This window comes from Pimephales promelas, chromosome 23 (genome assembly GCF_988280905.1).
Source record: "Pimephales promelas chromosome 23, fPimPro1.hap1.1, whole genome shotgun sequence".
NCBI classification, from domain to species: domain Eukaryota; kingdom Metazoa; phylum Chordata; class Actinopteri; order Cypriniformes; family Leuciscidae; genus Pimephales; species Pimephales promelas.
Window position 1 is genome coordinate 14,115,271 of NC_142791.1, and position 17,611 is coordinate 14,132,881.

At 40.3% G+C, this 17,611-nt stretch overlaps 1 protein-coding gene across 3 annotated transcripts in view; it reads right to left on the reverse strand.

Annotated features, from left to right (window-relative positions):
* The window catches only part of LOC120484926 (interferon-induced very large GTPase 1-like), a 117,374-nt gene that overhangs the window by 57,313 nt on the left and 42,450 nt on the right, over nt 1-17,611 (reverse strand). The window contains exon 2 of one of the 3 annotated variants that reach the window (XM_089126232.1): nt 15,285-15,424. The exons of the other annotated variants lie outside the window; for them this stretch is intronic. The gene's annotated coding sequence lies outside the window, so the exon portion shown is untranslated. The remainder of the gene's footprint in view (nt 1-15,284; nt 15,425-17,611) is intronic. 3 annotated transcript variants of the gene reach the window in all.

Here is a 17,611-nt window from a genome sequence, read left to right on the forward strand (position 1 = left end):
TGTACAATATATGTGTGCAATAAAATGTTTCGAAAAAAATAACATTACGATGTACGAATAGTACATTGGGTTTAATTTGCCATTTAATGAGATCTACTATAATTTTTATTGTTAGTGCTTAGAATGTTCAGGTGAATAAATTCACAGATCCACTCAATATAGTGCTGTTATGGGCTAGTGGTAGAACTTTAAAGGTTCTGGGTTCTAATCCTAAATCGTTTTTTTTTTTCTCATCAAAACCAAATATGTTTATCAGTGGTTGTATATCAAGCAGGGACACGTTCGTGTGCATTTTGTTTTGTGATTTCACCGGAAGGAATAGAGGTAGTATTCGCAACGGTGATTGATTGTAGCGCATCCGAGTGAAGACTGTGCGTACACCAAAAGAGAACATATATCCATCCCACTGATTATACGGCAAGGGGGCAGAGAGGGCATTGCCCCCTCAGATCTGATTTGTGGCACCTTAGTTTCATGTTTGTATTCATGCTTACAAATGAAATGATTAACCTTTTGAGCGGTACTGTCCCATATGGGATTTTTATTTCTTTGCCCCTGAGAGTACAGTCCCACATATGGGATTTAGAATTTCCAGTGGCATGACATAACTGCCAGATTCAAATTGCTTTCGCTCGTTGGTTCTCTCGCTCAGCGTTGTCATATATCACAACTATGCAGTGTTTTCAACCTCATTATGTTTTTTTTTTAGGTTTCAGACATTCAAATACACATTAAGCAATAGTAAAACAATACATTTGGAGTTTGAAAAATACACACTGATGTCTGTGGAAGCAGTAATAACAATCTATTCAAATATAATTTGCCGACGTGTGCTATAGAGTTCGGGATCGTTTCGTCACGTCGCAATGCATTGTGGGAATCACGGTACAGAAGTAAATGTAATGTATAGTAGGCAGAAGATAATTCAAATTGTATCGTTGGTCATTTGATAATATTAGGTTTAATTTAGGTTATTTTAAGGAAAATGGTTCAGTATTGCTGTATTGTGAACTGCTGTAATCGGTCTCACGATCGACAGGGCAAACATCTCATAAGTCATGTCAGTTTTCACCATTTTCCTACTTGGAAAAAAAAAAACAAAGAGACTTGGTGTCTGAAATTATAAAGAGGCGTCGGATGGCTTGGGTGAGGAAAACCATCACCTTCGATAATATTTCCAAATACATGCCTTGTTTGCTCACGGCACTTTCACAAAGTATATATCTCACTTTTAAAGTTTGAACCAAAGAGCTTAAAAGTGAGATATATAAGGCAAAACAAATATATAAGTCTAAACTGGAAAAAAATCTAAAATGACTGAAAATAACCTTGGCTCTGTCTGGTCATGTATGAAAACGATAGCAGGTATGCAGATGCACAATAATAGTAGTCATGTTTTTCCAGAGGGGTTTGGATCAGATGTGGAGCTTGCCAAAGCCTTTAATTCTTTTTTTTACACGTTTTGAGAAGTCTGATTTTAGTCAGGAGGTTCAAGCACTCCAGCATAAACTTAGGGATAATAATCAACATTCAAACATACCAAATGATGGCATGGTTTGGTTGTGTCTCAGTCAAGCATAAAAATCGCCTAAACCAAATTGTAAAGTGGTCAAGTTAGCTGACTGGGGAATCCCAGCTGCACCCAATGACTCACTAATGATAGTCTTTAAATTGGGAATTCCAGAGTCTCCCTTCGGGACGGAGGTTGATTCACTATTTGTAGAACCACTCATTTTAAAAACAGTTTTGTACCAGCAGCAATCACTCTGTTAAACAAGCTGTTAAACAACCTGTCAAATTACTATTTGCAGAAAAACGCACAAGCACATAATTTGGTCATGTACTGTTCTCTGTTCTTCTTTTTATTTATTTTTATTGTGTGTTTTTACATGTTTTAATGTTTTGTGTGTTGTATGTTGTGGTCAACAATGTTCTGGATGACTGTAAAACCAGTTTACCTACGGGTATTAATAAAGTAACCAAACCAAACCAAAGGTAAAGTATTATTATCAAAGCTGTAGTGTAGTCTTTTTGCTTTGCTTTGTAGTCAACTGTCCGTTTAGCCTAGAAATCTAGACGCACCCTAGCGGCAGCAAAAATTATTTTGCAGCAAAGTGTGGTCTAGCAACTCTCCATAGACGTTTGAGCTGGAAAACCCCAACTCTGGTAGGGCCAATCACATCGTGTATAGGATCGGTTCCCAACAGGGGGGTCGCAGCCCACAAGGGGGCCTCAACGACCTCTGTGGGGGGTCGCGGCATATTTTGAAGGTTTGAACAATGAGCATTAAATAAAAGTCCAACTTTTTTCTCTTCAAAATTTACAAAATGTATATAATGAGTGAGTTCATCATGAATCCATTTTCCAATCCGTGTTTTTTTCTTATCCTGAACCACTATGGTACCTATAATAAGTGTTTACACTATTTTACACTGGTTCGGATCGCTGCTGCTGCGGAGTACTACTGCGTGACTCGTCATAGACGTACACAGAGAGAAGTAGTTCCGGCTACACTGTTCTTTCCGACAGACGCATCATTCTGTTAATAAATGCAAGTTTATTATCGCTCGCTATTGCGCCAAAAGCGTAAAAATAAAGCCTCACATTGATAAAGCCTCACAGATAACATGCAAGTATTGAGGCCCCAGATAACAGTCATTTAATAGCATATATTCTTCTTTTTTTTAACCTAAACACCAGTGTGAATATTTTTATTTTTGCATTTCAAATAGGGCCAATTAATAGGCTTCTCCTAGGCTTACATTGTTAAATTACAAAGGGCCTACTGATGTTTTAGTTATTGTATTTTCAATATTATAGGCTATTATTTGTGCAGAAACATACCGTTTGTTTGAAAAAAAAATAATATTTTGTTATCCTTGATGCAAGCTTACAAGAGCGATAATATAATTAAATGTGAAGGGGGGGGGGGGGGGGCTAAAATATTTTCTTGGGAAAAAGGGGGTCACAGACAATAAAAGGTTGGGAACCAGTGGTGTATAGAGTCGGAGGGCGGGCTTAACATAATGATGACAGAGTTGCGACGGTCAGAGCAAGCTCGGACATATTCGGTTTGAAGTCGTTCATCCTCGGATGCAGCCGGCGCCGCGCGCGCTGTTACAAAAAAGCTGTGGCGAAATGACCAACTTGTCATATTTGCCGCACTCCTGCTGTCAAGTTGAGTATTGAGAATGAGGAGTTGACGTCATTTTACAGTGCCCCTCCCCTTTTCCGCCATGTTGGTAGGATTACCACGGCAAAACAGTATTGATTACGTGTGTTTTTAGCTCGGTATAGTAGAGGAGTTTCTCGCAATACCGCACTGTTTTACCATGCCTGGAAGTAACTGTGTTAAAAACTCCTCCAGTAACTCACACGATAGTATATGGAAAACATAGGAACAATGGAATTAAGTTTTTGGAGTTACCGAAATTGACACAGCAGGGAGAGTCTGATCTGACGAGGAGACGCCGGATTGCTGGGTTTGCTGATGCATTTAGTATACGATTTTCACTGTTTGCTGTGCCTTAACGAACATGCAAAAGTGTTGTTTGAGTGCCTTGTTCATTATTTTTTTTTATTTCATTGAAATAAATGTTTGAAACAACTTGATATGGCTTTACAATATTTATTGAGAACTGAAATATATAGGCAATTTGGACAACATAAGTTTCATGGACAACATAAGTAATAATAATACAATAATAATACTGTTATTAGTGCAAAAGAACAATTATATTGATGCTGCTCCCCCAAATACAGCTGTTTTGCACTTTGTGTGAGTTTGTTCCTGTAAGGTCCCTTTTCTTTCGCCTTATCTTTTAGCATTGCTTTACTTTCTTCCGTTTTTTCTCGTATTCTTAGATCCGTCTCTGTCCTGCCAAAATAATAAATGCGCGAAAATTTAAGAGCTCCGGAATGTTAAGTCGCGTCTATGGGTTCTAAAGGCGTTGCCCCTGGTAACCGATAGCGTCTCCTACCATCATGGCCGACCGGCTCAGACCCCGCCCAAATAGGCACGTGACTCCTCATTCTCAATAAAGGCTTTACTCCGTGTCAGAGCGCGCTCTGGTCAGCCAGAAACAGCTGAACATGTCCTAATAGAGTGCATTGTAAGACTGGAAAACTGGTTAAAGAGAAAATATCTGACCAGTGGCCTCTAAAGACAAAAGGCATTGCTTGCAAATTAACATTTGACACCCTACCCCCTTTTCTCTGCACATCTTATCTGCATCTTCTCTCTTTCACTCTCTTAGTCAATGATACTGAAAACTCACACAAGAATATGGTTTTAATGTGAATCTGATAATCTTTAAGGATTGTTTAGAATCATTTTGATGGTCTCAGGGTGACTGGTAATAATGTCTCATTTCCAAAGAAGTTAAAGAAAATGTAATAAGGTTTTTAAGAATATATAAATATCTTGCACACAAAAGGGTGTGTCTTTGAGTTAATCACCTTCTACCTTTTGTCTGAATGCAAAACTGTCCTTCCCCCAGTAAGACTTGTGGGGGGGATTCAGTCCATTGTATCCTGGTGATTTACATATCAGGTGAGGTCTGATTATAAAGGGAGATGCAACAAGAGTTCGGGGCTGCTTTCTGTATTCAGATCAGCCCATGATGTGTCTTCAAGGCTCAGCTCATGTAGCCTATGTTGGGTAAAGTTCTTTGTTCTAAAACATTTGATGGTTTGCTCTGATTATCTTGTGGAATTCTAATGATACATTTACCTGACATAATAAATTGTTATATTTGGCTATTCTAACAGACTTTGACTTTATTTTCATTAGAGTTAAAAGGAATAGTCAAGCATTAACTTATTAAATGATGCACAGATATCATTGATAAACCCTTTTAATTTTATGGAGTCAGATGAAATGAGTTAATACATAAGATTAAATGTATTTCATTTAATTAACATCACTTTGCCATGGAAAAGACGGAACACGCTTGAAACCTTCACCACGAATCGAATTCCGCGATTTGGGTCGATTTCGTGGCCCTTTTTACAGCATTAATTACAAGGAAGAGCGTAATTGTTTAACATCAATCCTCCATAAAGAAGGGAAAACAGTTAATATATTAGGAGATACATCCAAAAGTATTAAAAACCAAGTGATAAAGTTTCTCAAAAACACAGGGTTGTTTTATCGTATTTAATATTTGAATGTTTATACTATAGGTATAAGTGTACATCCCTCTGACTATTCTCGATGATCACACTCCAGTCCGGTAGGTGGCGGTAAATGCACCTTAAGTTGGTTTGCCATCCGCCAGCTAAATTCTAAAAGAAGAAGAAGAAGAAGAGCGCGCTCTGGGGTGCGTTTCCCAAAATCATCGTTAGCCAACTATGATCGCAAGTTCCGTCGCTATCAGCATAGTTCAACGACTCTGTGTTTCCCAAAACCATCGTTCCAACGAACATTCGCAAACAGCATCGCAAAGTTGTATAGTCTGAACGACAGCTAGTGATGGCCAAAATAAGCGTTTCGAAGCATTATTGCTTTCTGATACTATTGTGTCGAAAATGGTTCAATACTCGAAGCTTCATTCAGATAGAAATGGCAGCACCATCTCCTGGTGAAGTAAATGTAATGCAACAAAGCTGACAACCATAAAATGCAAGTAGGCGTGTGTTACCGCCCCGTTTATGACGAGTTTACCGAAGCGATCAAAGCTGAAACAGTGTTAGTGCTGTGAAACTCATGTAGGTGAATATTAAAGATACGGATGAATTGCATGTGTTCACCTTGATAATAAAACAATAAGGATGATGATGAGGACAGAAGATCAGACCAGTTTTAAAAAAGTTGGAAACCATCACAGAAATTCTAATGGTTTCAATTAAAATACCAATAAGGAACCATTTTCTTTTACCATTTAAACCATGTTTTCCATGAGTATTGAAACATTAGCTACTGCTTCTTTCCTATGGGAACCACCAGAACTCTGTAACTTTACTGGTGGGACTGATATTTTTGTATGTTGAAAGGATGTGCTTGTGTAACTGGTTGAACTTGAATAATGTAGCAGAGGGTTTTTAAAGTTTCTGTCATTCTCCATATCATTCACTAGATATGAAAAATATTTGTATGCAGAAATGTCAAAGAACTAATCTTATTCGGGAAAATAAGTTTAAAGTTTTCCCAAACTTGCGAACGACTTTCTCGATGGCTTTATCACAACACTAAAATAAACTCAATCCACTCTCAATAATAACGCCAATCCAAACACCGAGTACTACTAACCCACGGTGTTGCCATGGTTTGGCTTCACTTTTATGAGAAATACAGCTGCCAGGTTTCAACTGTCAACACTGGATCGGGCTGTCAAAGCAGTCAGGCGTTTCACTACGGAGTGAACCAGTTTGTTTGCTTCAGACGTCATTTTCACGTGACTAGTGACGTAATGATACAAGCTCCGAAGCAGTGGTTCATTACAAGGACCTTTCGAGTTTGAAGCAAGCTTCGGAGCGTCGGTGTCAGACGTAACATCACTAACGACAGCTCTGGACCTGTGGTTTTTAGCATCGTTTCTATATTGCATGACATTTGGACGCAATAAATCCTTATCTTGAGCAAAATAAGCAAGCTGACATTCAGTACAACTGGTGCCTTTTATTCAGAATACATACAAATGTAATTTACGTCTTTTAGTTTTTCAAAAGATTTGAAGTAACGTGTTTGAAGAGTGCGCATGTGCGAACGCGCTCCACTATGTAAGAACTAGCCAAATATTAAGTCTGGTAATAAAGCAAAATAACTGAGAACAATTAGAAATAGTCCTCAGATGACATGTCTGTAATTTATATAAAACAAATCTAGCGTTAGTTGGATCTCAAACAGTTTCATTAAAAGTAGCTAGTTATTCCACCACGTGCGAAACCAAAGTGGTTGAACGATAATTTGCGACAGTGGGTTTCGGGAAACAGTCGTGACTAGCTAGTTCATTTCTCCAACGATGCATCTTTGGTAGTGAAGCACCCCTGATCGGTATAGGTGCACGGACCTCTCCCGAATCATCTCCACCACCCCGAAGCACCACTACTCCGGCTCCGTTTCCCTCGTAAGCTGATATTAGTATTTGAACATTCTCTATGATATTATTTTTTTAATGACACACTGCCTCTTTCTCTCTCATACATATGTTGGCTAGTTATAAACTCTTAAGACTTTTAATGATTAGTGTTTTATTTTTAAAGTTTGTGGGTCGTGTAAAAAAAATCCCTTATTAATAATATTAATAATACATCACACTAGTATAGCGCTATTTTGAACACTCAAAGACGCTTCACATGGGACAAAGACAAAATAAAGCAAATAAAAATAAAAATAAATAAATAAAGGTGTTCTAAGGAAATGCTAGTTTGAACAGGTGGGTTTTGAGTGCTGTTTTGAAATTTGATAGTGAAACAGAGTTTCTAATGGATGTAGGGAGTGAGTTCCAAAGGGTGGGAGCAGCAATGACAAAAGATCGATCCCCCAATGTCCGGCGATTTGTGCGGGTGATCTGAGTAAGGCGGTTTGTGCCATATGAGCGCAGGTGACGGGTGGGTTGGTGCTGTACCAGGAGTTCAGTGAGGTAGGACGGGGCCAGGTTATGGAGGGACTTGTAGGTGAGGAGGAGGAGCTTATATTGAATACAATAGCGTACAGGAAGCCAGTGGAGCTGCTGAAGAACGGGGGTGATGTGTTCCCGGGACCTGGTGTGGGTGAGCAAGCGGGCGGCTGAGTTCTGGATGTATTGTAGCTTTTGTAATTGATTAGTAGGTAGTCCATTGAGAAGGCTTTTGCAGTAGTCGAGTCTTGAAGTTATGAAGGCATGGATGAGGATTTCAGCTGTTGACAGGGTTAGGGAGGGGCGAAGACGGGCGATGTTGCAGAGGTGGAAAAAGGATAGTTTAGTGACATGATTGATGTGTGTTCGGTAAGAGAGGGTGGAGTCCATTATGATACCAAGGTTTCGAACAGAGTGGGAGGGGGATACAATATGTCCGTCGATAAGAAGACTGAAGTTCTGTAGTGTAGAAAGGAGTGATTTTGGGCCGGTGATAAGGAGTTCAGTTTTATTGCTGTTTAGTTTGAGAAAGTTATTGTCCATCCAGGTCTTTAAGTCGGAAATGCAATCGGTGATGGTGGAGAGGATAGCCGGGGTGATGGATTTGGTGGATATGTAGAGTTGGGTATCATCGGCGTAGCAATGAAAATGGAGTCCATGGTGACGGATGATCTTACCGAGGGGAAGCATATAGATGGTAAAGAGGAGGGGGCCAAGCACGGAACCTTGGGGAACACCATAGTTGGCAGGGGAGGTGTGGGAGTTGCAGTTATTAATAGAGACAAAATGGTGACGGTCAGAGAGGTAGGAGGTTAGCCAAAGAAGTGCTGTGCCAGAGACGCCAATAGATCTAAGCCGATGAAGGAGGACTGAATGGTCAATAGTGTCAAATGCAGCAGAGAGGTCGAGGAGGAGGAGGATGGATATGGAACCAGAGTCAGCAGCAATGAGAAGATCGTTTGTGACTTTAAGAAGGGCGGTTTCTGTACTGTGGTGTGGACGGAATCCGGATTGGAAACGTTTCAAATAATTGAGAGGAGTGGAGATATTGTGTGATGTTGTGTGATGACGGCACGTTCCAGAATTTTTGATAATAGTGGGAGATTGGAGATGGGTCTGAAGTTGTCCAGATTGTCAGGGTCCAGGCCCGGTTTTTTCAAGAGGGGTGTGATGGACGCAAGCTTTAGTGGGGATGGAACGGATCCTGACATGAAGGAAGTGTTAATGATGTTGGTGATAAGAGGGATGAGGATTGGTTGACATGCTTTAAAGAGCTGTGAGGGGATCGGGTCAAGCTGGCAGTTGGAGAATTTCATAGTTGAAAGGAGTTTGGAGGTGTCAGAGGGAGACAGAGGAGAGAAAGAGGAAAAACTGTTAAGTGTGAGGGGAGTAAGTTGATGTTCAGGGAGGGGAGAAACGGAGGAAGTTGATGTTAATGAACAATGTATGGTATGGATTTTGGTATGGTAGGATGACAGGAAGTTGTTACATTTGTCTGTAGTGAGTGTGGAGGTTATACTATCCTTAGGTTTGGTCAGTTTTGCAAATGTGGAGAATAGGGTGCGAGCGTTGGAAGAATTTGAATGGATGAGTTGTGAATAGTAGTTAGCCCGGGCATTTTTGAGAGCAGAATTGTATGTGGTTATGGCGTGCTTATAGGCTTGGGCATGAACAGTGAGACCGGATTTTTTATGGATCCTTTCAAGTTGTCTTTTTTGTCTTTTGAGAATGTGAAGATCCGGGCTGTACCAGGGTGCAGAGTTGGAGAAGGAGACTGAGGCAGTTTTGAGCGGGGCTATTTGGTTGAGGCAGGTGGAGAGTGAGTGGTTTTAAAAGTTGACTAGATCGGAGGCAGTTGGAGCAGAGGGAAGCGAAGAAGTTGAGATGGCATGGGATATGGAGGAGGTAAGGGCGAAGGGTCTAATGGATTTCAGGTTTCGAAATGTAATTGTTCTGGTGTGTTTGGCAGTAGGACAGGGGGTGATGATATCCAAAGTGATAGCCAGATGATCAGAGATTGTGAGGTCGGTCAGTGAAAGGTTATGTATAGTGAGAGAGGGTGTGGAACAGACTAGGTCAAGGATATGTCCATGATTATGTGTAGGCGAAGTGACATGCTGAGTGAGGTTGAGGCAGTTTAAAATGTCCAAAAAGTCAGATGTGAATTTTGCTTCCGGAGAGTCGATATGAATGTTAAAGTCACCAATGAGGAGGACGGACGGTGAAATAGAGGACAGCTGAGTTACAAAATCAGTGAAATCGGAAAGAAATGATGAGCAAGTTTTGGGAGGGCGGTAGATGACTGCGGCAATGAGTGATTGGGAACCAGGAAGTCTGAAAGCCAAATGTTCGAATGAGGATGCAACCGGGATGGGGATGGGGCGGATCGAAATAATGCTGCGGTAAATGACTGCAATGCCACCACCTTGCCGGTCCAGACGGGGATTATCAATGAAAGAGTATCCAGGTGGAGTGGTCTGATTTAATGCAATATAGTCCATGAGTTTGTGCCAGGTTTCAGTAAGACAGAGAAAATCCAATTTATTGTCAGTGATAAATTCACAGAGGAGCAGGCTTTTATTGTTGAGTGATCTTGTATTGAATAGCGCTGTCTTGAGAGGCTTTTGTTTTGAAATCCAAGTGGCGGAAGTTGAGACGGGCAGGAGGTTAGATGAAGTCACGTGATGAGTGCGCGGATGACGTATGCGGATGTGGATGCCGAAGGCGAGAGCTGGCTAGTTGGTGGTCACAGCAGAATCACAACGTGACAAGCAGCAGATACAGCAACCAGGCAGAGATACAATCCAGATTTTGAGGCAGGAACAAATACCATCGGTACCAACAAGGTCAGTAGGTAGAACCGTTATGTTGCAGACAAACGTTGCGGCAGCCAAAACGCGCCAGCGTCCTCTCACATCCGGGCCATGTTAGTTAGTTTTTTTAATCGATTTTGGGGATGGATTCCGGGAAATCTCTCTTATTTTCAATGTTCAATGTTGACAGCTGGACTAGATACGGTAAAGGTTTATCAACTTGCTCCGCTGAGTACGTCACTGTCTTTGTTGCTCTGGGGTGCGTTTCCCGTACGACGTAGTTCGCTGATTCACTACCATAGTACGATGCATCGTTGGAAAAATCAACTAGCTAGTCACGACTGTTTCCCGAAACCCACTGTCGCAAAGTATCGTTCAACCACGTTGGTTTCGCACGTGGTGGAGTAATAGCTTTAATGAAACTGTTTGAGATCCAATTAACGCTAGATTTGTTTTATATAAATTACAGATTGTATAAATTGTTATAAATTGTTTTATATAAATTGTTTTATATAAATTTATATATAATTTCTAATTGTTCTCAGTTGTTTTGCTTTATTATCAGACTCAATATTTGGCTCGTTCTTACATAGTATGCACGTTCGCACGTATTCAAACACGTTACTTCAAATCTCTTCAAACACGTCACTTCAAATCTTTTGACAAACTAAAAGACATAAATTCCATTTGTATGTATTCTAAATAAAAGACACCGGTTGTACTGAATGTCAGCTTGCTTATTTTGCTCAATATAAGGATTTATTACGTCCAAATGTCATGCAATATAGAAACCATGCTTCTAACCACAGGTCGAGAGCTGTCGTTCAAACCACACAACTTTGCGATGCTGTTTGCGAATGTTCGTTGGAACGATGGTTTCGTGAAACACCGACTCGTTGAACTATGCTGATAACGACGGAACTTGCGACCATAGTTGGTTAACGATGCTTTCGGGAAACGCACCCCTGATTGGCTTTAGCGCTATCCAATTTGCGTGCAGAGAGAATTTGAAAGACAACCGTTTATCCCGCCCCTCGGATTGAGCCCTGTCAATGAAGAGTTTCCAGACCTAACATCTTGATGTAGGTCTTGCATGCCAGGCTACGATTATACAACATGCTTGCTGTATCATATTTTGCTGCCACTAGGGGAATAAGCTTCCCCCAATAGATCACATTCACTGAAATGTGTCCTTGCTTGCTCCAGCTTGTGGTGATGCTTCTCACATTATATTGGATCTGTTGTGCTCATCATATGCCACTAACATCAGGATGTTTTGACCATTCTATCAGCGTCAGTCGGGTTGGGGGTAGTGTGTAAAAAAAAAATGCATCCAGAATTCCGCTGTCAGTTTTTGTTATGGGATATTGGCATTGGCATATGGTTTTGTTTTTAGGGGGTTATTGCTATTCTCCCTGCTCTTATCCATGCTAGGCTGGATGGGTGCGCAGGGAGTTTTTGCCCAGAACAGAACCATACCGCTAATCCTAACTGAATGCTAATAGACAACTGTATTTGAGGATAGTGGTCCTGGCAAAAATTTACTAAAATTACTAAAATTATGGAAAATATGTTTTTTGGTGAGTTTATAATGTAATAAAATGTGAAATGATTGAATATGAATGAATATCATCGAATTGGATACATGTTTGGTATTATTTGAAATGCCCCAGTGTGACTGATACAAAAAAAGATTTCCAAAGAAGTAAATCAAAATGTAATACAGTTCTTAAAAAAAAAATAGAAACATCCTGCACACAGAAGGGTGTGTCTTTGAGTTAACACCTTAGTTTGAATGCAAATCTTCCAGTACTAGCAAATGGTTACCCGCAGGTAAAAATCCATTGTGAGCCTATCATGAAATAAAACGAGAGCGCAAGGCCTTTTCTGTATCTCAGATCAGCCCGTGAAAGAGTCGCCGAGACTCAGCATTTATGTACTTCATAATGTCAGGTAAAAGATTTTCCTCTTTGTTCTAGAGCATTTGATGTTTTGCATTGATTATCTTTGAATTGATTATGAGATTGTAATGATACATTTACCTGACATAATAAATTATTATATTTGATTATTCAAACGAACTTTGACATTATTTTCATTAGAGTTAAAAGGAATAGTCAAATATCCGCTTATACTTAATGATGCACAGAGATCATTAAAACTTTTAATTTATGGAGTCAGATGAAAGAAGGAGTTAATACATAAGAGAAAATGTATTGCATTAATCCAAAATACTTTGCCATGAGAAAAGACGGAACAAGCGTGAGAACTCGCCTTAGATGGCCTTACAGAAGTATTGATCCACTCTAGATAAATTGATTTATCTCAGTGGTTCTCAACCCTCTTCCTGGAGCCTATTTGTAAATGTAAGGTTATACTGTTAAAGGTGCAATGTGGGATTTTTAGCGACATCTAGCGGTTCGGTTGCGAGTTTGCACCAGGTTTGCACTAAGGGCTCAGCCCACTGCTCACCCCTCCCTTTCGAAGAAGCTACGGTTGCTAAAACGGGACAAACATCTCGTCGGCTGAGACAGCAGAGAATAGCCAGAGTAAGCCAAGAGTGTGTAACATTGTCACTGTTTCTGTACCACAGTCCATTATAAACCACATCATGGATAAAGTTTACAAAGCCATAGTCAGGTGAGGATCAAGGGTTTTAATATATAATTTAATATAATAATAGTAATCAGCTGATTGTCTCATAAACCTAACCAGCAGCACATTTCTCCCCACATAGCAAACCCATAATACAGCGAGGGAGCAGCTATATATTTTTTACAGTTTAGCTGGCTAATATGAGCTGTTACTGTGGCTGAGCTGCGACGCTTACGCATGAGTCCAAAGGTCGGAGGTGCGCGCGCTGTAACAATTATGTCATTTTTGACGCGCGCACGTCCGCATCCCATAGATACTATTTACTACTAGGCTTTTTTCTCTGATTTTGAAAACTCTTCGCGATCGACTTTAGTGATCTTAAAGTCTCTATCGATGGGTTAGTGATTCCTGTAACATACTGTTTTACAGTCAATGACATGAGTACTAATCATCAGCTGTCTCACGAACGTAACAGCCCAGACAGCAAACTGACATTGAATCAACGTGGAAACGACGTCTCTCATGACATTGAAACAACGTTGATTTGCTCATCGAATTAACGTTGAACCAACGTCAGACGCGGCATTCTTCAAAGCTAAATGAAATCGAAAATTGGTTTGCTTTCATAACGTTGAAACAACGCGTTGATTTCAAGTTGATTTTCCGTTAGTTTTGAAAGAATGACGCATCTGACGTTGGATCAACGTTAATTTGATGAGCAAAACAATGTCAGATCAACGTTGTTTCAATGTCATATTTCCACGTTGATTCAATGTCAGTTTGCTATCTGGGAGCACATCTATCCTCAAATAACAAACCCATAACACAGCGAGGGAGAACTAAGTTACATAAAACAATCCCAACTACATATTTTTCACCACTCACAAGGGAAAAGTCACTACTCACAGAGTGTAAGGCTAGCTTCCAGCTTTCCGCTACTTCTCTTTCAAGGTATTGATGAAACGCGTTCTGTAGCGCTGTTTGTTCGCGTTCGGCTACGGTAGAAATATGACGTCACAACATGGCGACCTTCAGAGAAGGGGATTCCCGCGGTTATGAAGCTATAAATGTCTCATTCTAAGGTAATAAAAACATTACGGTTAATCAAGTAAGTTCTTTATACACCACTGAAAACATAGTTATGGATGTCATATTGCATTTCTGTTAATAGATACTCAACTTTTTTACACATTGCACCTTTAAAGCAACACCAAGGGACTCTGCGGTTGGCCTACTGGTTGGAAGCGGAATTGTCCATTAGCGCTGTCGTAAATAATTTTGCCTACCGCAGCCTACTGTCACACACACACGCACGTGCACGCTCGCTGTTGATCCAGCACCGGCTTTGGAATCAACAATGCACAGACAAGGTAGAGTATGATGCATGATTTTATGAAAGTCAAGACATTACAAACTAAGAAAAACTAGAGATAGTAGGCTATGCAAGCAATATACTTACTAGTCCAACAGCATGACAGCCAAGTCAGCATCAGTTGGGCACCCCTCCTTCTCCTTAAGCTCACGCCAGCGAGCAAACACTAGCCCAATATTGATCCTTGCCTGTTTCTTTATCACTCTGCCTTTTCCTCTTTCAAGTCTCCTCCAACAAAACCTTTGTCTTCTTAGTTTTTTTTACGACTTTGGCCATGACTAAAGCAAACGGAAAACAAACGCTGGTTGGTCACTCACGTCCGAATTGGAAGAATTGGCGGGGTAATTTTTGTGCACGGTATCCTACCTGAAACCTGAAGTTACATAGTGCCAGTAAAAGCGATACAGACCACGTCAGGCTTTGGCAGACGTGTCATTTAACTTATTTTAAAGGAGTCATAACCTAGTATTACCTTGGATACCCACGCTCTCTTATAGTCTTATCAGGCCCTTCTAAAAAAGAAAAGTGGAAAAAAAAATAAACACAGAGCTTCTCTGACCCTTATTTCTGAATGCATTATTGTCTCACGAGATCTGATGCGATATTTTGGCTGTCGTGGACGGTCATTTTAATAATGCAAATGAGGGGCGCGTTGATTGGTGGCAGGAAGGAGGGGGCTTGATACCGCAGGTAACTTCAGCATATCATTCCAAAATGACATAATGGCGCAAGTTGTGAATGTACCCCACCTGGCCGCGACCTACGGAATTCAACCATATATGTTTGAGCCAGAGCTGGAAACGAAAGATATAGAGTCAATGGAAGGACGTCTACATTAACATGTCTCTGAATGGTAAAGACAATAATTTTGACTAAGACATACATTAACATCAGTAACGAGCTAAAACGTTTGTTGCTATTTTCTCCCACATACCTTTTGTTTACCTTTTATTTAATGTAACGTTCCCGCATCCCTCATTCTATCCTCCATGGCATTCTGGAAGAGGGAACTCGTCACACTGGTAGACCAAAGCTTCGCTTTAAAGATGTACTCAAGTGAGATCTTGTGGACTTTGGCATTCAACCTGAATCATGGACCATAGCATCAAGGAATCGGGATCAGTGGAGGGCTCAACTTCACAAAGGAAGACAACTAAACCACACCAACAACCTTCTAAAGTTGAGGGAAAGACGGATGAAGTTAACCATCATGGACTAGCTAATGTGAACTACCCAAGCATTGTCATTCTTGACAGACGCATGCCTACTACCTACTAACGTTAGATTACATTAACGGACATGTAGTCTACTTTTTTATCAGCTTACAGTGGTTATAGAGATCACGTTTGCTATCATGTGTTGTTTTTGCCTTGTTTCACGTTCACGCACTTCTTAGAACTTAACGTTGCTGTATTTCCTCAACTCTTACGGTGATTTTCTGAAGTAAAACTGACGCTTCATCTTGTGTGATGTACAATAAACTTTATTAAACTCATCAGTATATGTTTGATCATCATTCGGATCTGGTCCGAAACAGCAGACTTGTAGGCTATTAATAAATAATGGATACATACAAGCAGATGACAAATACGTTATAATAACCGTAATTAAACTACTAAACTATACCTGTTCCATCTCTATAAAGCACTCTGACTCTGTAGGCATTATTGTCCGACTCGAAATGAACTATGGTTGCCACCCGTCCCTTAAAATACGGAATCGTCCCGTATAGACGAATCCGACGAGCGTTCTGTGTAGGCTGCCATCTTGTGGCGCCGCCATTACTGAGCTGTTACACCATCATAGACATATGCACCGGTATGTAAACAAACCTCGGTGATAACGCGAACGCACCCTCGATGACAGCTACAGCCAGGCAGAATGACTTGGGTTGATGATGTTAGACAGCGGCCTCCAATCACAGATGAAGGTACAAACGATCTTACAGATTATTTATGAAAATAGCTTGGCAAGCTAGCTAGGCTAACGTTTGCTAACGAGGAAACTATAAAAAGATCGGTCCATTTGGCAACAATAAATAAGTGAATAAATGAATGAAATCAAATAACAAATTCATGTTTTTCATTTGTGTCCATTATTTATCTCATTTTCACATTGCAACGGGCAAGGGTAAGGTAACGTTAAAGCAAGAAAGTATACATAATATCGACCAATTAGTGTTTTTAAACCATGGAAAGAGGTCAACATAACAGCAGGAGAACAATTATGTCACATAACGTTACATTTAGCTCAGGAAAGCCATTTAATGACCATAGCATGTTAATTGAATAGAAGAAATAGCAAGAGAGGAGATTTTGCTGATCACTATATCACATATTTATTATATTTTTTTACTTATGTCATTAAATAATTGTTATTATACGCGAATGCCCGCGTCTTGTACTCGCCCAGGAAATCTTTGTAAACCGTACGGCACCAGGGCAGTCGACCCGGGGTATGGGCTCTATGCACAGCGTTATTTCCGGTGAAGGATTAAGGATGCTCGATAACTTCCGCCGATCATAGAGTCCAATGCAATACCGAGAATTTATATTGAATTTTATACTCCATGGTTATACTAATGAAACGTTAGTCACAAAAACAGATAAAACAGACACCCCTCGTTGTGTTTATGCTTCTTTTTAAAATTATATTAAATAAACATAACTATATATAAAATTACATCTAAACGTATGTACGTTTCGTTTCAAAGACGGGAGGACAGTAAATATTGAAGACTCTGCCATAATCCCGTTTTCTCCGGTTTTCCTCCGCTTTAATCTACACAACCGGAAATGGACGAGCATCCTCACGTCAAATGCGTAACTTATGCGTGCATATAGCCCATTCAAAATGTTTTCTCTTCAAAATTGAAATTTTACTGCCACCATTGAAACAATTTATAATGGAAACTGTTTACCCACTCGACATTATACAAGGGGTAACGTTGTAACGTTAGTGACAGTCGTAAATCGCGGGCTGTTTATTCCGGTGGACGCAAGTTGCAACTAAAACAATAGGAGGCAATGGCGCAACGCTACCCAGCAACAGCTCAGTAATGGCGCCCGCTTTCTTCCGGTAGTTTCGCCGGATTCGTCCGGAGCTCCGGAGCTGACGTCACGCAATCTAAACTCGGCCATTTTGGCAGGCAAATCAGGAGAGCGCCAGATGATTTAAAGTCTATTTAAAATTTAAAACCATAAAAATTTCAAAATGACTTCGGGGAATGTTTAAACTGTTGATTAACCCATTTAATCCCACCATAAAGATAT